The 18,402-nt window shown below is 46.2% G+C and overlaps 1 long non-coding RNA gene across 1 annotated transcript in view; it reads right to left on the bottom strand.

The window, feature by feature from the left end:
• Positions 1 to 12,982, bottom strand: part of LOC129145354 (uncharacterized) — a 113,854-nt gene extending 100,872 nt beyond the window's left edge. Inside the window, exon 1 of the long non-coding RNA XR_008550863.1 lies at positions 12,918 to 12,982. This is a non-coding gene — a long non-coding RNA (uncharacterized LOC129145354). The remainder of the gene's footprint in view (positions 1 to 12,917) is intronic.
• Between the last annotated feature and the right edge of the window lie 5,420 nt (positions 12,983 to 18,402).

Raw genomic sequence — 18,402 nt, 5'->3', positions numbered from 1 at the left:
TAATAGCCAAAAGTCTATGGGAAAAGAATGCACTGATTGTTTCTGCTTTGCTTCTATGCATATGATGATGTCATCTCACTGCTTGCCAAAAATGAATAAAGACCTGCTGAGTCCCTCAGTGGAAGATACTTGCACCTCATCCAGTGTCAGTGTCTCCTCACTACCTGATCCCCTCCCTTCATCCCTTAAAGTTTCGCCTAAAGGCCGTCTCATCCTTCAGAAACCCCTGACACCCAGATTGCCGAGGCTGGTCTTCGGCAAAAAGCCCCACCAAACCCCGAGTTTCCCACCTTGGGGCCGAGTCAGAGCCAGGATGGGAACAACGTCACAAAGCCAGCAGGAACTAGACCTCAACTAAGTTGGAAGAAAACCAGTGAAAGAAGAATGTCAGGCCTCCCCAGTGGCGCAGCGGTTGAGCACTGGGTTGCGAAGCTGCCCACAGCCTCTGCAGCGCCGGTTCGATCCCCTGCCGCCGGGTGAGGGTCCCACATGGCGCGCAGACCTCTCCTGCCACCCGCTGCCTCCCCTCAGCAGTGTACTTCGTCAGTTTGCCTGCTCTGCTCTCCCCTCTGGCTCTGGTGAATTCTCTCACCCTCCCGCACTTCTGACTGTACCCAGTGCTTATATAAATAAATAAATCTTTAAAGGAAAAAAATAACACTTTCAAAAAAAAAAAAAAAAAGAATAAGAATGCCCTGGCTACTTTTGGAGGGCACATGGGCAAAGAGAAGTTGGATGCCCTCCCCGGGAAGAGTGGGGTTACAAATACTCCCAGCAAGCCAGTTTAGGACACAGACCACACTGGTGAGGCCTAATAGCTGGCAGCTCCACTAATCAACCTGGAGGCTGGGAGGTCCAACAGGAGGGCAGGCAGCTGCAGCCTGGAGGCTAATGAGGTCCACCAGCAGACCTGAGACTGCTCAACACAGCGAACGGAAAGGTCCCACGGAGGCCCACCTAGTCTCGAAGCTACTGAGGTCAACTAGCCTGCTCAACATGGAAACGGGGAGGTCTACCAAGAGGCCGAGCCCGTCTCAGCCAGGATGCTCTGAGTTCGACCAGCAGAGCTAAGCCTTCAAAGCCCCTAGGACGGTGAGGTTGACCAGCAGGATGAGCCCGCCTCAACCTGGAGGCTACAGAAGTCTAGCAGCAGGACTGAGCCTGCTCAGCCTGGAGGACAGTGAGGTCCACCAGGAGGCCAGCGCCCACTCAGCACATAGGTCGCTGACATCAACCAGGAGGTGTGCCCTTCCATAGCCTTGAGGCTGCCGCTTTCACAAGTGGGCCCTGCTGGGCTCAGCCTACAGAATGCCCAGGTTACAATCAGGCCGGCCCTAGGCTCAGCCTGGAGGCTCTAAGTGGTGTACCAGGAGGCCTGCCTTGGCAAAATCTGGAGGCTGGATAGGTCTACCAGGAGGTGGGCCCAAGTTAAGCCTGCACAATCCCTAGTTTGACCAGCCTTTGTTACCGAACTCTACCTGAGGTCTGCCCGAAGTAACTACCAGCCTGATAAAGTCCTGCACCTGGATTTGGCCTGGAGTCTGCTAGGACCACATACTGCCTATCCAGAGCTCAGCAGGCAGTCACTCCCAAGAAAGATCACACAGCCCTGACCTAGCATGCATGCTCCTAAGAACAACAGTATGCCAAACCTGAGCTGGGGCTCAGGCACTGACAACGATAATCCCGTCCAACCCAACTCTCACAAGCTCACAAACCTAATTTCAGTCTAGATTGGACAAAGACAAAGACAGCAGGAACTAAACAGCAACTCAGTTGGAACAAAACGAGTGAAAGAGAAAGACTGCCCTGGCTACTAGTGGACAGTACCCGAGCAAAAATAAGGTCGATATCCCTGGGGCAGGGTGGGGACCCCGATATTCAGATCAGGCCAGTTTAGGACTCAGCCCACACACTGGCCAAGCCAAAGCAGGTAGGTCCCCAACACACATGGAGGCTGGGAAGTCGGCCAAGAGGCCAAGCCCGCCTTGGCCGGGACGCTCTGAGGTGGACCAGCAGAGCTAAGCCTTCTCAGCCCCGAGGACAGCATAGACCAGCAGGATGAGCTTGCCTCAGCCTGGAGGCTACGGAGGTCCACCAGCAGGACTGAGCCTACTCAGAACAGAGGACAGCGAGGTTGACCAGAAGGCCAGCCCACCACAGACTGGAGGATGCTGAGGTTGGCCAGCTGGCCTAAGCCTGCTCAGCACTGACCAGTGAGGTTGACCAGGCGGCTGAGACTGCCTCGGCCTCACGCTGAAACTGGCTAGGAGGCCAGAGCTAACTCATCCCAGACAATGGAGAGGTTGACCAGGAGGCCCACAAACCCCAAACTGGAGGCTACTGAGGTCGACCAGGAGGCCAGCACCTGCTCAGCACAGAAATGACAAGGTCTACCAGGAGGCCAAGCTGCCTCAGCCTGGACACTCTGAAGTGAACAGGCAGTGGTAAGCATTCTCAGCCAAGGACAGCGAGGTCGACCAGGTGGCCCAGCCCACTACAGCCTGGAAGCTACTGAGGTCTACCAGCAGGACTGAGCCTACTCAGCATGGAGGATGGCGAGGTTGATCAGGAGGCCCAGCCGACCACAGACTGGAAGATACTGAGGTTGACAAGCTGGCCTGAGCTTGCTCAGCACGGAGGATGGCGAGGTCGACCAGGAGGCCAAGCCTGCCTCAGCCTGGAGACTACTGAGGTCTGCCAGGAGGCCAGAGCCTGCTCAGCCCGGATGACAGAGAGGTTGACCAGGAGGCCTAGCACACCCAGCCTGGAGTCTACTGAGGTCAACTAGAAGCCCCAGCCTGCTCAGCACAGAATGACGAGGTCTACCAGGAGGCTGAGCCCGCCTCTGCCTGGATGCTCTGAGGTCAACTAGCAGAGCTAAGCCTTCTCAGCCTCAAGGATGGCGAGGTCCACCAGCAGGATGAGACCACCTCAGCCTGGAGGCTATGGAGGTCCACCAGCAGGACTGAGCCTGCTCAGCCTAGAGGATGGGGAGGTCGACCAGGAGGCCAAGCCCACCCCAGCCTGGAGGTTACTGAGGTCGACCAGCCAGCCTGAGCCTGCTCAGCATAGAAACTGTGAGGTCCATCAGCAGGATGAGACCACCTCAGCCTGGAGGCTATGGAGGTCCTGGGGTATGGGAAAAGCTGAGTCCAATTGCCAACATAGACACCTGTAATAAAGAAACTGTTGAAAAATCTATATTGCATAAATGATATTTTGCTAGTCCAATAAGACCCTGTACCAACACACTGTGCTTATGATTGACATTTCACTTAGCATATTTTGTTGTCTTTCTTACAGTTTCATGTCAATATGCCTCATGTCCCTCCAATTCCAACTTTTATACTTCTATTATTCTACTATCTCCTAATTAAAGATATGTGCATGTGAATATGACTAGTTGCAATGCATATACTATGGATTTGACTCAGCTTCTGCAACCAAGCCCTTAAGGCCAAATACTATGTCTCAAATCTGTAGTACAAGGGCTCACATCTCCATTCCTTATCTCTTTTTAGGGCACCTCTCTCTAATTGCATTCTCCTCTACCTAAAAGTAACCTCCATCCTGCCTAAAGTTGGAGAGAAAGTCAATGTTCTTCAGGTCTTTTATGTCTTTATTGCAAAGGGGCTTGTTCTAGAAGCTTCCAGCTAAGAGTCATTCTTCCTACTTTGATCGTAATGGGGATTTTAGTCTAGCATGTGAAAGCCAGGTGAAGTCTCTACTTCTTAACTTTCTTATAAGCAGAGTGACCCTGTGGGGGGGGAAATGTTATTAATGTGATGTGTACAACTTTTATGTCATATGCTTAAAATGAAGGTGCCTATGTTTTCCTTCCTCTACTCTTTTCCTTCCTCTACTCACAGTAACTGGAAGAGGGATGTGATGATAAGAGTTGGGCACCATCCTGGATCAGGATTTGGACATGACGTCTGAGGATGACAGAGAACACAGGAAAGTGTTTGTTGAGCTTTTCCGTTGGGGAAAAAGAATCTTTTCTTTCATGGAATCAACAAATACTATGTATTCGCCTAACCTATACATGAAAGGTCAACAAACTTTTTCTGTAGAGGGCCAGAGAGTAAATATTTTAGACTTTGCAGGCCATACAATCTCCATTGCAACTATTTGCTTCTGCTTCTGTCATTGTAATATAAGAGCAACCAGAGATAACAAATGGATATGGCTGTGTTCCAATAAAATTTTATGTACAAAAACAGGGGTTTTTTACTTCATATTTGGCCCACAAGCTAGAGTTTTCCATGCCTGATATAGAGTATCATTTACATGTTTTCAGACTTCACATACATAGCATCAAACTACATGCATCCTTTTCCTATTTGTTTTTTTCCCACTCAATATTACATGTAGATGTAGTTTACTTATTTTACTTATTTTCATCACCAGACTATAGTGTTGAATGAGTTTTTCACAGTTTATTCATTCATTCTTCTGTGAATAATCACTTGGGTTGTTTCTAAGTACATCATTCTCACACACATGTCAATTCCTCCCCAATGTATAAATGAGTGTATCTAGAATTTACACCTGGTAATGAGATCACTGTCTTCAAAAAGCATGTGCAGTCTCAGCTTTACCAGCTGCTTTCAAACTTCCTCTCCATGCCGGACCAGTGAAGTCCCCCATCAGTGCACCAAGCTCCCCATGTTTCATGTTTTTCCTTGTTATTATCAGACTTCCAAAACATTATCTATCTGACAGCTCAGAGATGTATCTGACTGTGATTTTAACTTGCATCTGTTTGTTTGATATTGAGAGTAAGCATTTCCTATGTATTCATTGCCACTTAGACTTCCTTTCTATAAAACTACCAGTAAACTCTTGTCCCGTTCCCTATTACATTATCTGTAATTTCACATTGATTTGTAATAGTTTTTCTCATAAACAGTTACTATTTATCTTTTACAGCCTTATAAGCATCTTTTCCAAGTTTGCAATTTGACTTTTAGCCTGCAGTTTGATACATGAATATTTTTTTATTTTAAAGTCATCAAATCTAACAAATATTCATTTGGGTTGTTCTTTGGCATCTTATTCAAGAAATCCTTCCCACTGCCAAGATCATGAAGATATTTCCTTACATTTTTCCCCAATATTTTGAAGGTTCCTCTTCACAGCTAGATCTTTAAATATCCTAGAATCTATTTTAGTATACGTTTGAAATAGAGATAGGATTTTTTCCCATTATGGATTACCAGGTATCTTGGTGCCATTTTTAAAACAGCCTATGCGTTCCAAGAAGAGTTACAAGATGCCTTGTTACATATCAAATTCCCCTTTATTAGATTTCACTTCCAGGACCTCTTATCTGTTCTTTCTTTTTCTTCTTCTGTGCTAACACCTAACTGTCCTGATAATTATAGCTTTATAATAAGCCTTGAATTCTGACACGTTCCCCCAAATCCTGTGCCTTTTCCTCAGAATTATCTTGGATCTTCCTGGCCCTGCATTTGCTCTTCTAAAAATTTTTAGAATCAGTTTACTATGTTCTACAAAAAGTTTTGGAGATTTTTTCTTGCATCCAATTTTGGATTCGTCTGGAGATAACTGACATCTTTACAATACTGAGTCCTCCTAACCACTCTCTTGCACATCTGCAGCATCAGATGATAATAATTTGAGGCAGATTTATGGCCAATTGAATGGCTGTAACCAAAGATTGCTGATTGATGGTTCTGTGTCAATCCACAGAAAAGTTTTTGCTGTGCTGCTGCTACAAGATTCTGTCCTTGATTCTGTCCTTTTGAAAACCTGTCAATCAATTATTCAGATGACACCAACTTGGTGTGGAGAGCACATGGCATAGATGACATAATCAAAATTCAGAATAATCTCAAGTCTAGATGGCCTGACTGAAGCCAAGAAGATAAAATTTAACAAGTATAAATACATTGCCCAGCAGCAATCTCTGAAATTCACTTGCACAAATGCAAAATAGTTGCAGAGACAGTAGTGATTTGGCCACAATTTATGAGGAAAGGATTTTGTGGCATAAGAGAGGCAATTAGGTAACCATTGATCACAAACCTCATATGAGGCTATAATGTGATGTGACCATTTAAAGAGCTAATGCAAATTTATTAAGGTACAATATCCAGTCCATACAAATAACAGGCTCACTGTGCTCTGATATAATCTGATCATATCCAGGGCACTTGCTTCATCTTTGGGTGTCATACAGTTACATGGAGGAGCATCGAGAGAAAGATAAAATGGTGATAAATATGGACAGCTTCCCATCCAAGATCTGGACAAAGAGGCATTTCGTGCTTCTGGTAAAGTGACAAAGTGAAAAGTCACAGTCATACAGCCTCTAACTTAAAGTGAAGATGTCCCCAACAATAGAATGGCCAGGTGTTCAGGAGACAGGGATTTTCTGCTCCTGGAATCACACTAGCAGATGCCCTCTCTCAGGCATGAGGTAGAAAGGACGCCTGCATGAGGTGACTTTTCACTTTCCTGTCATGGTCAATGCCCATGGCTTTATAGCCATAACATCTCTCTTTTCTGCCTAATCCAACAGACCTTTTTGATCACAGATTTGGGGAAGAAACAATATACATGTAGACAGACACAGGAACAATGGGTGATGATGTAGTCCTGCTTTGCCCAGATTAGGATGGATTCTATGTTTTATTTAAAAGAATGCATTTGTGGGGCCTCCCTGGTGGCACAAGGGTTAAGACGCAAGCTATTAAGCAATCTGCAGCCACTGCAGCACAAGTTTGATCCCCGGCCAGCCAGGGAGTAACCCACATGGTGCAGCAGACCTCTCCTGACTCACCCTATATATAGACATGTCGACTGACTCTTTGGCAATTGGTGATTGAAAATCTCCAGCCTTGGGCACCTCCTGGGAGATTGGGGAGAGAAGTTGAAAGTCCCAACCCAACCCAGCCCCACCCACAGTTACTTCATTAACATGAAGTCTGGTGAAGTTGAAAGGGGCTCATTATGAATAATAAAAGATGACTCAATCACTCAGGAAACCCCAGGCCCATTGGAACCCAGAGGGCAAACTGCAAATGCACATTTATTATACCACAGCCTAATGAGAAAGATGAGTTAGACTTATAATCAGATCAATTGTCACCTATTTTTTATTAATATACTATATTCCTTGTTTCAAAATTAATATGGCATTACCTAATAAATTAAGAACAAAGTTTAAAGAAATACGATTCCAAGTCATAGATATACCTTCAGGCTTAAGAAAAAGAATCGTTCATTCAGCATCTTTAGTTTTATTTTTTGTGTGAATTAACCTTGATTTCCCAGTTTTCAGCTTCATGACCTGAGCATCTACCTGAGGCTATTGTCAGCACTAGCTAAATTGAGACTTCAAATCACTACAGTTTAGGGGAGGGTGGGAGGAAAGAGGTCAAAGCAGAGAATTATTAGCTCGCTTCAATTGTCTTAGAACTTTTCTCCCCATTCCTGGTTGGCGCTAATCTTTATCACCTGGATAGAAAAGTACCTGTGCCAAAAGTCAAAGGAGGCTGGGCTAGAGTGTGCTGGCTTGTAGGCTTTCCTGGGTTTCCTTCCTAGTCTATCAGTGAGGTTTTTGGGTTTTTTTTTAAGATTTATTTTTTCATGCATACAAGAACTGGGGTACAGGTCAGATATGTGGGAGGGTGAGAGGACTCACCAGAGACAGAGTGGGGAACAGAACAGGCAGACTGACTGAAATATACTGCTGAGGGGAGCAGCAGGCAAGACAGGAGAGGTCTATTACACTATGTGGGTATCTCGCCGGCAGGCTGGGATTGAACCCATGCTGTAGAGGCCGCGGACAGCTTCATAGCACTGCACTCATCTGCCTGTGCCTCCGGGGAGGCCCCAGTGAGGTTCATTTCATTCCAGGGGTTTGCTTTCTAATTTTAACAACTTGGTTCAGATTTTCCAGACATGACTTTTGTCACACATTTTTCTAAAATTGAATGTTTCTTGTGCATTCACTTTCTCTTTATGTTATAGAGCAACCCCGATATTAAACGGGTTCCTGGCTGTGGGTCCTCACCCGCGCTTTAAAGGGACTTATGAATACTCCACTACAGGCACACACAAAAAGGTTAATAAAAGGTTTATTTACAAGAGGAAAGGAAATAAGGAAAATGTACAACTCAGGGAGAAAATAGGGAAATAAAGTCTTTAATGCGTCCTACCCGATCCGACGACCTGGAAACCCAAAGTCACTCTCAGAGCTGGCCGGATGCTGCGAGCTGGCGGAGAGCCAAAATGGGGGATCCCCAAAGCCCACGTGTCTGCCTTTTGTATCCACCTGGCTGCTTAACCCCACCCTCAGGTCCCAGCCACCTTCCCTTTGGTGGTGATGGGATTTGGAGTTCCCAGTGTCTTTGGCTTTGACCTGGGGTGGGGGTGGAGTCCACAAAGCCTATATGGAATTTGCTTTGGGACATCCTTTTCCCCCTAACATTTACACTTAAATTTGAACAAAATAAAATATTATGCTAAAGTCTAAGAAGTATGATATCCCTTCTGCAAGCTGTCCCTGCTCATTGACCAGAGAGAGCCACTGAAGAACCAACTTCCTGCAAAACAATCAGAGCTCAGCTCCCACAATAAACTTCTCATCCCTCCTCCTACCTACCCCCCACCATATAGGAAGCTAAGTAGTAGACTTGCTGTATTGTATGACGTCACTGTTCCTGCTCACAGAGCAGAGAAGTCAAGCAATACTTCTTTTATATCTACCAATGAATAACAATGTGTTAAAGATATAGCATAATACCCAACAGATGTGATTAACAGGACCTTGCAATGTCTCGCCTGACTGCAACTAAAACAAATCAAATTCTTTACATGCACCCACCAGCCATGGCTGGATTCTGAATGGCAGTCTCAAAAAAACATTCCAAATTTAAAATAAAGAAAGGGAAACTTTGAACTTTATGTGCCAAGCAAATGTCAGATCTAGCAAACATAATGCTAGCCCTAGATTACTTATTGATTTCTAAAAAATAATAAAATATAAAAACAAATTAATGTTTTATAGACTATGGGATAAAGGATTTTATCCAAAGGACATAAATTTAAAGGGCTCCTTTCTTTTATTTTGGAATTCTTTCCTGTGGGAGCGTTTAGAATGTCACTTAGGTTTTAAATAACAGAATTGATAACTGAGGAAGGAAATGTAGTTTGGATTATAAAATTCTCCCTTATAAAATTTCCTTAAACATTGAAAAAAAAGAAATGAGCAAGAACACAGGCACAAGGACACAAAAACATTGATTCAAAAGGACACCTGCACCCCTGTGTTTATTACAGCACTCTTTACAATAGGTAAGCTATGGAAACAACCCAAATGCCCCAAAATAGATGACCGGATCAAGAAGATGTGGTACATATACACCATGGACTATTATATAGCAATAAACAAATAAACTCATGCCATTTGCAGCAATAGGGAGATGGAGCTGGAAGGAATCATGCTCAGTGAAATAAGCCAGAAAGAAAAAGAAAAATATCAATGGTCTCACTTATAGAGGAATGTAGAGGATCCAAATTAGGGATTGGAAAAAAAAAGTAACTATAATAAAGTAAAAATCAAAATTAATGGACAACTCTAAATCAGAGACATTTTGCAGGGGGGGAGAAGGGAGTAGGATAAAAACCAGGGAGGGAAGAACATAAGGGACCATGGTGATTGTTCATGGGTGAATGGGGGGTGGGAATTTCACAGGGACTATAACCAAGATGAAAATGCCTCTGCCGACCTGGAGCACTCAGCAGCCAGACTCTAGGCCACATTCCAACTCACAAAGACAACAGAAGACGCAGCAGGAGACACTCCTGGAGCTGCTGGGGACACCCAGTGCAACACCAGACAAGTGTCACTCAAGACAGCAGCTGCAGTGGCTGAACCCAAGGAAGGGCCACACTCACGCAGCTCAAGGAGGCGCCCAGCTCCAGCCCCAGGCCTCGGTCTTCTCTGCCAGGCTGTAACAGCAGCAAAACTGGAACAGTTTCACTAGCTTGCTACTTGCAAAGCCTCCAAACTTTTCCTCGCTGCGGTTGGCTGCCAGAGCCAAGGTGGGGGCCAAAATTCGAGGACCCCAAATGCTGAAGCTCAAAAAAATGCCGAATTCTGAAGACTGAATGAAACCACACCTTCTTCTGCAGTACCTTACAGATCAGTCCTCCCACCCAAAAATGTGATACTTTTTAGCATTTTCCCTGGGGCTGTCTCTCCTCACCAGCAACCCCCTTCAGGAGGCGCCACCTGTAATAGTCTTTTGGCTTCAGCCACCAGTTACATAAACAAACAACATGACTCACTGTCCTCCACGTTTCTCCTGGGTTCTTTCCTTCCCACCTGCTCCAACTCTTTCATCTGGTCCCCTGACCTCCTATACCCTAAGAGGAAACCATGGGGGTGAATTGGAGACAGCAAGGAGGTCAGTTCCTTGAAACTGAAACAGGGTTCAAACTGTCCTGAATTTTTCTGGGCCCTCTCCAGATCCTGCCTTTGATGGGAAATGCCAAGGAAAATCGCAGGGCAGTGGCCACGGGGTTAGTGTCAGGTGACATGCAGAGGGAAAGGAAGAAGTAGAAGGATCCTGCTAAGTGATGACCACAACCTGAAAGCAAACACAAATGAATTGCCTAAAGGCATACGTGGGAGCTGCTGTGTGTGAGCACACCCGCCACTTTCCAATCCCAGCTCCCACCACCTGCCTCCTGCTGCCTGCAAGCCCGTCCCTCTCGCCTTTCTGTCCTGCACAAGTGCCAGGTGTTCAGCAAACAATAGGACGCCACTTTTGAAGTCTTGAAGCCAATGGGAATAGACCCCTGAGGGCAGTTTTGAAGCCAGGTTGGCTCTGAAAAGGACAGCAGTGGCTGCAGAGATCTGTGATCTTTTGTACTCCAGGTAGGGGCAGGGTAGAAAGCTCTGCCTCATTGCAGACATATCTGGGGGCTGTCATATGTCACTGCTGTTTCATTGCACTTTATTAAGGAACCTCAATTGAACCCTCAAAAATGGCTTTTTTTAATGTTTATTGCTCCATCCAGAGGCTTCAGAGCAGAACGAGGAGGCGGCAGCTTTGCATACATCATAAAGGGGCACCCTAAGCAATACTGAGCTGCAGCAACCCTGAAGAGATGTCTGGTCTACAGGGGGGTCATTGTAATTCAGGTCAACCAGTTGGCTGTTTCTGATCATCTGTCAAACAAGATTTCTAGACAAGCCTGTGTTGCCCTGTTAGGCTCTCGCTCCGAGTCCATCATCCCTCCGCTGGAGGAATGTTCCCATGTTACTAAATCGTCCCATCTCCCTGCACCTAGTTTCTTTGTGATCACAATGTCTTGGGAATCATGGATCTCAGATTAGCTACATGGTGGCATGTTTAGTAATGAATGAACTAGAAAAAAAGTAGTTCTCCTTCCTCCAAAAAAGACATCCATGTTTTTACCTTGCCCACTAGTCATAACAGTAATAGCAGCTCACACCCTTTATTCTGTACCAGAATTTCTTCCAACAGCTCTTCTTGTCATGTGTTAACTACTTAATCCTCACCCTGTCTTAATGAGGGTTGCCCATTTCAGAGGTGCGGAAACAACTCGGGCATGTTTACATTGCAGATGTTCTGGATGCTACGATCAAGAAGTGAGAGCTAGATGAGTAAGTAGCCAAGGACAGAGCGCCAAGCTTCTTGCTAGATGGTAAGGCTGATATATCAGAAGGGAGCTAAGGAGGCTGCTGGGCACAGGGTTCTTCCTGAGCCCCTCCAGCATGCTGTGTGGCCAAAGCCAGCCCCGCCTGCCCCAGGGAATAGGACTGCAGAGCTTACAGTAGCATGGAGTCTGCAACACTCAGTGTTCTGAGGTGGATGCAGCCTAAATCGCCCCAAGCTTGGCGCTGACTACGTAGAGCCTGCTTCTAGGTCTGCACACTACCCATGTGAACATAACATTTTCTCTAATTGACGTGGGCAGAATCAGCTTTTCGGGTTTCTCCCTTATTCTGGGTGGCTGAAAGCTGAAACAGCAGGCTACACCAGTGGCACAGCCCTGTAGCCCGCAGCCAAGGAGGGTCAGGCCTGCTCCCAATCTATTGGCCTGCGGGCTGGCCCAAGGTCACTGGGTGTGTGCAGTGGTGGGCATGTCAGGCAGCCCCCAGGACTCTAGGAGAGTCTATTTCTAGGGTTTTAGGGGTGTGGGCAGGACAGTGTCAGGACCAGGAGATTAATTCAGCCCAGTGCTCTGCAGACTGTGGACACAGCAAAATGTGGTTCATAGCTGGAAGCTGGCTGACAGTGGCTACACCCCAAAGGTCTGTTGTCCGGACTCTGCCTAGCTGACCGGCCAATCCTATGGATTGAAAGGAACTTGCTGGGAGAAGCCCCAGACATCTTGATCAGGCCCCTTCTTAAAAATTATGCTTGGTGGGCCTCCCCTGATAGCGCAGCGGTTGAGCACTGGGTTGTGAAGCTGCCCGCAGTCTTTGCAGCACCGGTTCGATCCCTGGCCGCTGGCAAGGGTCCCACATGGCGCGCAGACCTCTCCTGCCACCTGCTGCTCCCCTCAGCAGTGTATTTCGTCAGTCTGCCTGTTCTGCTCCCCGCTCTGTCTCCGGTGAATTCTCTCACCCTCCTGCACTTTTGACTGTACCCAGTGCTTGTATAAATGAATAAATAAAATCTTTTAAAAAAAAATTATGCTTGGTGTTTGTTGAAACATACCTCAGAGATTAGAACTGGGTGCACAGGAGCAGCACCCTAGGGGCCTGCATGTCTGCTGTCACCCCAGCAATGCCAGCTGAGGAGCAGAGCGCCCGCGTCCCGCAGGTATGATCAGTGTATAATGGGGGCTGAATGGTTAAACTGCTCTCAGACCTTAAAGAGAACAAAAAGAAAACACAAACTTACCTAACCTTTTTCTCTCTGAGGCCGGTACTTACAGATGAGTAAAAGCAACAACCTTGAGCTGAGCTCCAGGGCCAGTTGGAAACTAAAAACAGAAAGCAGATTTGGAGCACCTTAAAGAATGGCATCCTGGCTCTGGACTCTTCTTATAAACGAAGCCTTTTCTAATTGGCCTGGCTAGATTCATGGACTCATTCTACTAACACCGCTGTGAGTAGAATATGCTTACTTTTATCTTTGGCCCTTGCTTCATAAATTTCTTAGTCCCCCCGTCTCTTTTTCTGAAATGAAGCTTTTTACCTGTAGATTCCAGGGATGGCACACCCATAGGACTGGCTTACAGGATGGTGATCTCTGTCTGTCTCCTCACTGACAGGGCTACTGATCATCACACGCATCGGCCTGTTTCTGCTCATAACAGCCTGCTCCAAACCTGGAGTCCTGTTGTCTCTCTCAGGCTGACACGCAATTTCACTCCTCACATCTATAGGTGAGAACGACCCACTTCAGCAAGAAGTTGCTATAGAAAATTGAGACGTGGTCCCTTTACCCCTTTAAGAAATATAGAGGCAGGGCCTCCCCTGGTGGCGCAGCGGTGCCCGCAGCCTCTGCAGCGCCAGTTCTATCCCAGCCACCGGCAAGGGTCCCACCAAAAAAATAAATAAATAAATAAAGAGGCTGAAAGATCTCAAGAATGATACAGGAGGGGTCCTGGGACAAAGACAGGGCAACTAGACTAAGGACAGAACTTTGCCATTCTCGTGGTAAATGACAGGTTGAATTACTAGGGATGGGATCAGAATCTCTGAGGACTGAAGTGAACTACAGCAACCCCCACCACACCCCTTATTCCAGTAACTCTGAAAAATGTCCGTGCACATTCCCAGATGAGGTGACCCAAATCCTGCTTGTTTATACTCCCTCTATCTTGGTTTAGCCTCCGGGGTGCTGCTATGACACAACTGTCTTGCTAAACAAAAACTTGTTAAAATCCCATCTCTGAGTCCCTACTAAACGTGCATGTGTCAGCAGCCTCAAGACCCAGGGCACAATTCTCCCTTGACCTGTCCACACTCTCTTGGGTGTATGCCATAGCTTGCAATAAAAACCTCACTCCTATCTCACCTCCTCTGACTCCCACAAAAATTTTTTCCTGCACTGAAGTTAAGGAACGCCGTGGCCCCTCGGCACCTGGGCCTCATCAAGGTAAGAACATAATCTGCATCATCTATTTAATAGCCCCACCCCCATTCCATCTGCATTTTTTTTAAGATTTATTTACTTATGCATATAAGATCTGGGGTGCAGGCCAGAGGTGCAGGAAGGTGAGAGGATTCACCAGAGACAGAGTGGGGAACAGAACAGGCAAAATGAGTGAAACAAACTGCTAAGGGGAGCAGCGGGTGAGTCAGAGAGGTCTGCTGTGCCATGTGGGTCACCTCCCTGGCCGGGGATCGAACTTGTGCTGGTGTGGCTGTGGATAGATTCATAGTGCTTTGTCTTAACCCCTTGCACCACCAGGGAGGCCACCCATCTGCATTTTTACAAGACCAGAGGTCGAGTGATCCTTGGGCACACTGCAGTTTAAGAAGCACTGCATGAACCAGAACCACCTGGGGAGCCTGTTCAGCCATTGATGGCTTCTGCTCCATCCGCAGTTGAGGAGTGAGAAGGTCTGGGGCTAGGGAATGCTGATGCTTTGGGCTGAGAGACCACTGCTCCAGTGCAGCCAGGCCTCTCCCAGCCTTGCAACATACTGTTTTCCTCTGTGGGGTCTTTAAAGCTCCTGCTGCCTGGGTCCCAGCCCTAGGCCTCTGGTTTAACTGGGCTAAGGTCCAGCTCCCCAGGTGACTCTGATGCACAGACCAGGTTGGAAGCAGTGAGAGCACATGGTGCTGACACCAGCTATATCCCTGACCAGTAGCTGGTGACCTGGGAGTGGTTATGTAGTGTCCCACTGGCCTCACTAGTCTGCCTGGAGAAGAGCCTCATGACTGTCCGTGAGCCCAGCAGCATGCAGGAGATGGCACTGCCATCCTTCCTTCAATGGGTATCCACCAAGATAGCAGCGACTAGGTCTTTCTCTACATCAGTGGTTCAGGAGAATCAGCTGCCCTTCTTGTTTATTCACCTATGTCTCAAGGTATTTTAACTCTACATGTCAAGGTCAGAAAAGCTACCTTAATTCAGTGCCCATGATGTACTAAGTGCCTTAAGCACAGCATCTCATGTAATTTAACTGTTACAAGCCCCTAGGGTTGAGGTTAGTACGCCCACTTTCCGGGTGAAGAAACTGAGGCTCGAAGAGGTCAAGTGACTTCAGCAAGCTAACACGTCTAGAAGATGGAGAGTCATAATTTAAATTTCAGGCTTTCAGATGCTAATGTTGGCTCTGCTGACCATTTACTGTGCAGCCTCCCCTCCCTGGTATGCCTGCTCTTCTCCACCTAGAAACTTCTGCAAGGGGAAGGAGGGTGGAGGTCACTCCAAGGGCACTGCCTCCCCTCCCAGGTGAACCTAACATTTGGATCTTCACCAGACTGCTTGAGACTTGAGTTGATTTATCATCATTACCAGCCCAGGAACACAGCCCAAGATGCAAATAAGGTTGCATTTCCCGACAGATACAAATGGATTTTTTTTTTTAAGACATCAGACCAAAGCTGCTCCACTAAGCCCTTCATGAAGGTGCAAATTGCTAATCTGATCTGAATATGTCACTGGTTTGCTTGGGCATCATCAAAAGATTTTGATATAAGAATCAAGGAATAATAAAGTTTCAGAGATGAGCTCTACTCATATTCGAGCTTGAAATGAATTCCTAGTTGTCTGCTGTGGGTGCCAGTTTCTGTATTTTAAAATGGGGTTAGCAAGCAAGACAAGGACAAGACAGAAATGAACCAATAAAATCAAGCACAGGGATTAATTAAGGTCTTGGAGTTTGCTACAGATCAGGGACAAAGAAAAGATAGTAATAGTGTTTATTCCAGGAAAGACAAGTTGAATTTTTATACATATATATATATATATATATATATAAGTTTCAGAAGAAATAATTTAATTTTGACACCATCTCCACAAATCGACTGGGCTTATCTTTCTCCCATGGAGAGTGAAGATTGCCCTTTTCTGGCCAGAGGGGAATCTCATTTCCCCTTTCCTTATCATTTATTAGAAATCAAAATATTGTTTCAAATGGATGTGTTTAATATTTCAGACTATATAATGTGTCCAGCACAAAAGGGCAGCAGCAGTAGGCAGGCAAGAGAGGTTAGAGAGGAGATAAAAAGGGGTCCTGAAAAGCCTGGTCAGAGGTTTCTCTCCAGTCTATCCCTCCTGCTTCTGCCAGGCTCAGCCTGTGGCCATTAACTCAACTCAGTCACCTTCCTGAATCCTGAAAATGGGGGGAAGTAACATCGGGAGTTTCCTCCCCTCCTCTACAGTACAGATGAGGTCTGACATTAATTTTAGCTTCCACGGTATAAAACAAACTCCATTTCCAAACGATTTCAGGTCTATAGAAACAAAGCTGTTTCCCACTTAAAACACCACCCCATAAGATAGGCTGAAAAACCTGACAACCAAGACTTACAACGTTGGTCAGATCTATTAGAATATGGTCCAAATTCATGGCTGATTTTCCCTTTGTGGCCTTTTCTGTACTTAGAATTCCCTCCCCGTTACCATTAGCGATCACCTTAGATCTAAAGACCGGTGGCACTCACCAGCAGCTCCTACCCTGTTCTTTCTGGGTATTTAAAATGCACATTGTGGGCCTCCCTGGTGGCGCAAGAGGTTAAGACACAACCTATGAAACTATCTGCAGCCACTGCAGCATGAGTTCAATGCCCGGCCAGGGAGCAACCCACATGGCGCAGCAGACCTCTCCTGTCTCACCCGCTGCTCCCCTCAGCAGTGTATTTCAGTCACTCTGCCTCTTCTGTTCCCCACTCTGTCTCTGGTGAATCCTCTCACTCCCCACACCTCTGGCCTGTACCCCAGTTCTTGTATGCATAAATAAATAAATCTTTAAATATAAATAAATAAAATTAAATGCCCAATGATGTAACCTGGTGAGTCCCACCCCCAAATGCTTAACAGTCCAGACTCCTGGATAAGCCAAATGTAATTCCACATAGGCAGTTTGGCAAGTTTCAAACTCACATTGGTGTTTCCCTGGAATGAGGGACACTGCTACTAATCCCTATGACGGCATCAGGGTGAGGAATAGTGCAGCTAACTCAGTTACCAAGTGTTCTGAGTGTGTAAAATGCTATGTGGCTGCTAAGTAATAATGTTATGGTTTCATCTGAAAGATGTGCGTGTCACCCAGGAGCGTCCGTAAGTCAGTAACATAATTTGCAATAAGTCATCATTAATTAACGCTAAATTACTAGGCCCTTCCTGGGGAAGCAGCATATTAAACTGACATCAGAATGTGAAGAGTTCATTATAGTTAATGCTATGGGAACACAGACTGAAGGACTTAATGGTGGATTAGAAGGTGTTTATGTCCAAACACCTCAATGTGGTCCCACAGTTGCCACTCTCCAGAAACAACATTGCCTTGTTGCTAAGGAGGCTCTCAGGAGACCTGGAAACTTAGGAAGAGGCTCTCCCAGCATGGGGTAATGAGGTATTTGAAAGCAAAAAGTAAGAGAGGAAGAGAAACTCACTTCCCCTCATCACTTCCTTTCTTTCACACCATTTCCCCCAGAGCCTGGAAGAAGGTGAATTGTCCGCAGAGATTCAAGTGACATTTGTCACCTGGGGCAGGCGACAGGAGCAGTTTCACCCCAAGGGGCAATGTAGGGATGGGTCTCAGATGAAAGTATTGATAGACTATTTGGAAATTCCTCTGGTAATCCATTTGCCATCCGATACTCCTACGTGCCCACCACCCCCACCTACTTTCATTGGTGATATTGCCATGTTTAGTTACTGCTGCAAATTTAAATGCAAAATGATCCTAACGAATGTAAATGAGTAAGGGACGCGATCATAAATCAACATTGCCATATCTAATATTATCCCTAATCTATATAAACATTATCATAAAATAAAATGAAAGATTGCACTGGCACAGATGCTGATTCACCAGCACCCACACTCCAGCAGCTGTAGACAGACACCAAGAAAGGAGCAAGAACCCTCAGTGCCACACACTGGGCCACACCGCATGCTGTGACTACCACCTCGGCACCCCCTGGACTCCTCCAAAATGGAAGGAGCTACTGGCAAGAGCGTTTATTCCCCAGCCTCTTCACTCAGTCAGTATAAGTGCATATTAAAAAGGAGAATTCTTCCTTCTGATACTAATAAAACATTAAAGATGAAAAGGAGATGCTTTGTTTGATGAGAAATGCTATTTTTCGTGCATTCAGTCACTCAACAAGCCTTGGCTGAGCACTGTGTTAGTTTCCAAGATACAAAAAAGGGTGAGACAGAAATCCTTACCCTCAAGACCCCGAGCTTGTAGGCCTGTCAA

The sequence above is a fragment of the Talpa occidentalis genome, unplaced genomic scaffold, assembly GCF_014898055.3.
Source record: "Talpa occidentalis isolate TD23 unplaced genomic scaffold, MPIMG_talOcc4v2.1, whole genome shotgun sequence".
In the NCBI taxonomy this organism is placed as follows: domain Eukaryota; kingdom Metazoa; phylum Chordata; class Mammalia; order Eulipotyphla; family Talpidae; genus Talpa; species Talpa occidentalis.
This window is presented reverse-complemented; position numbering and strand designations above follow the sequence as displayed.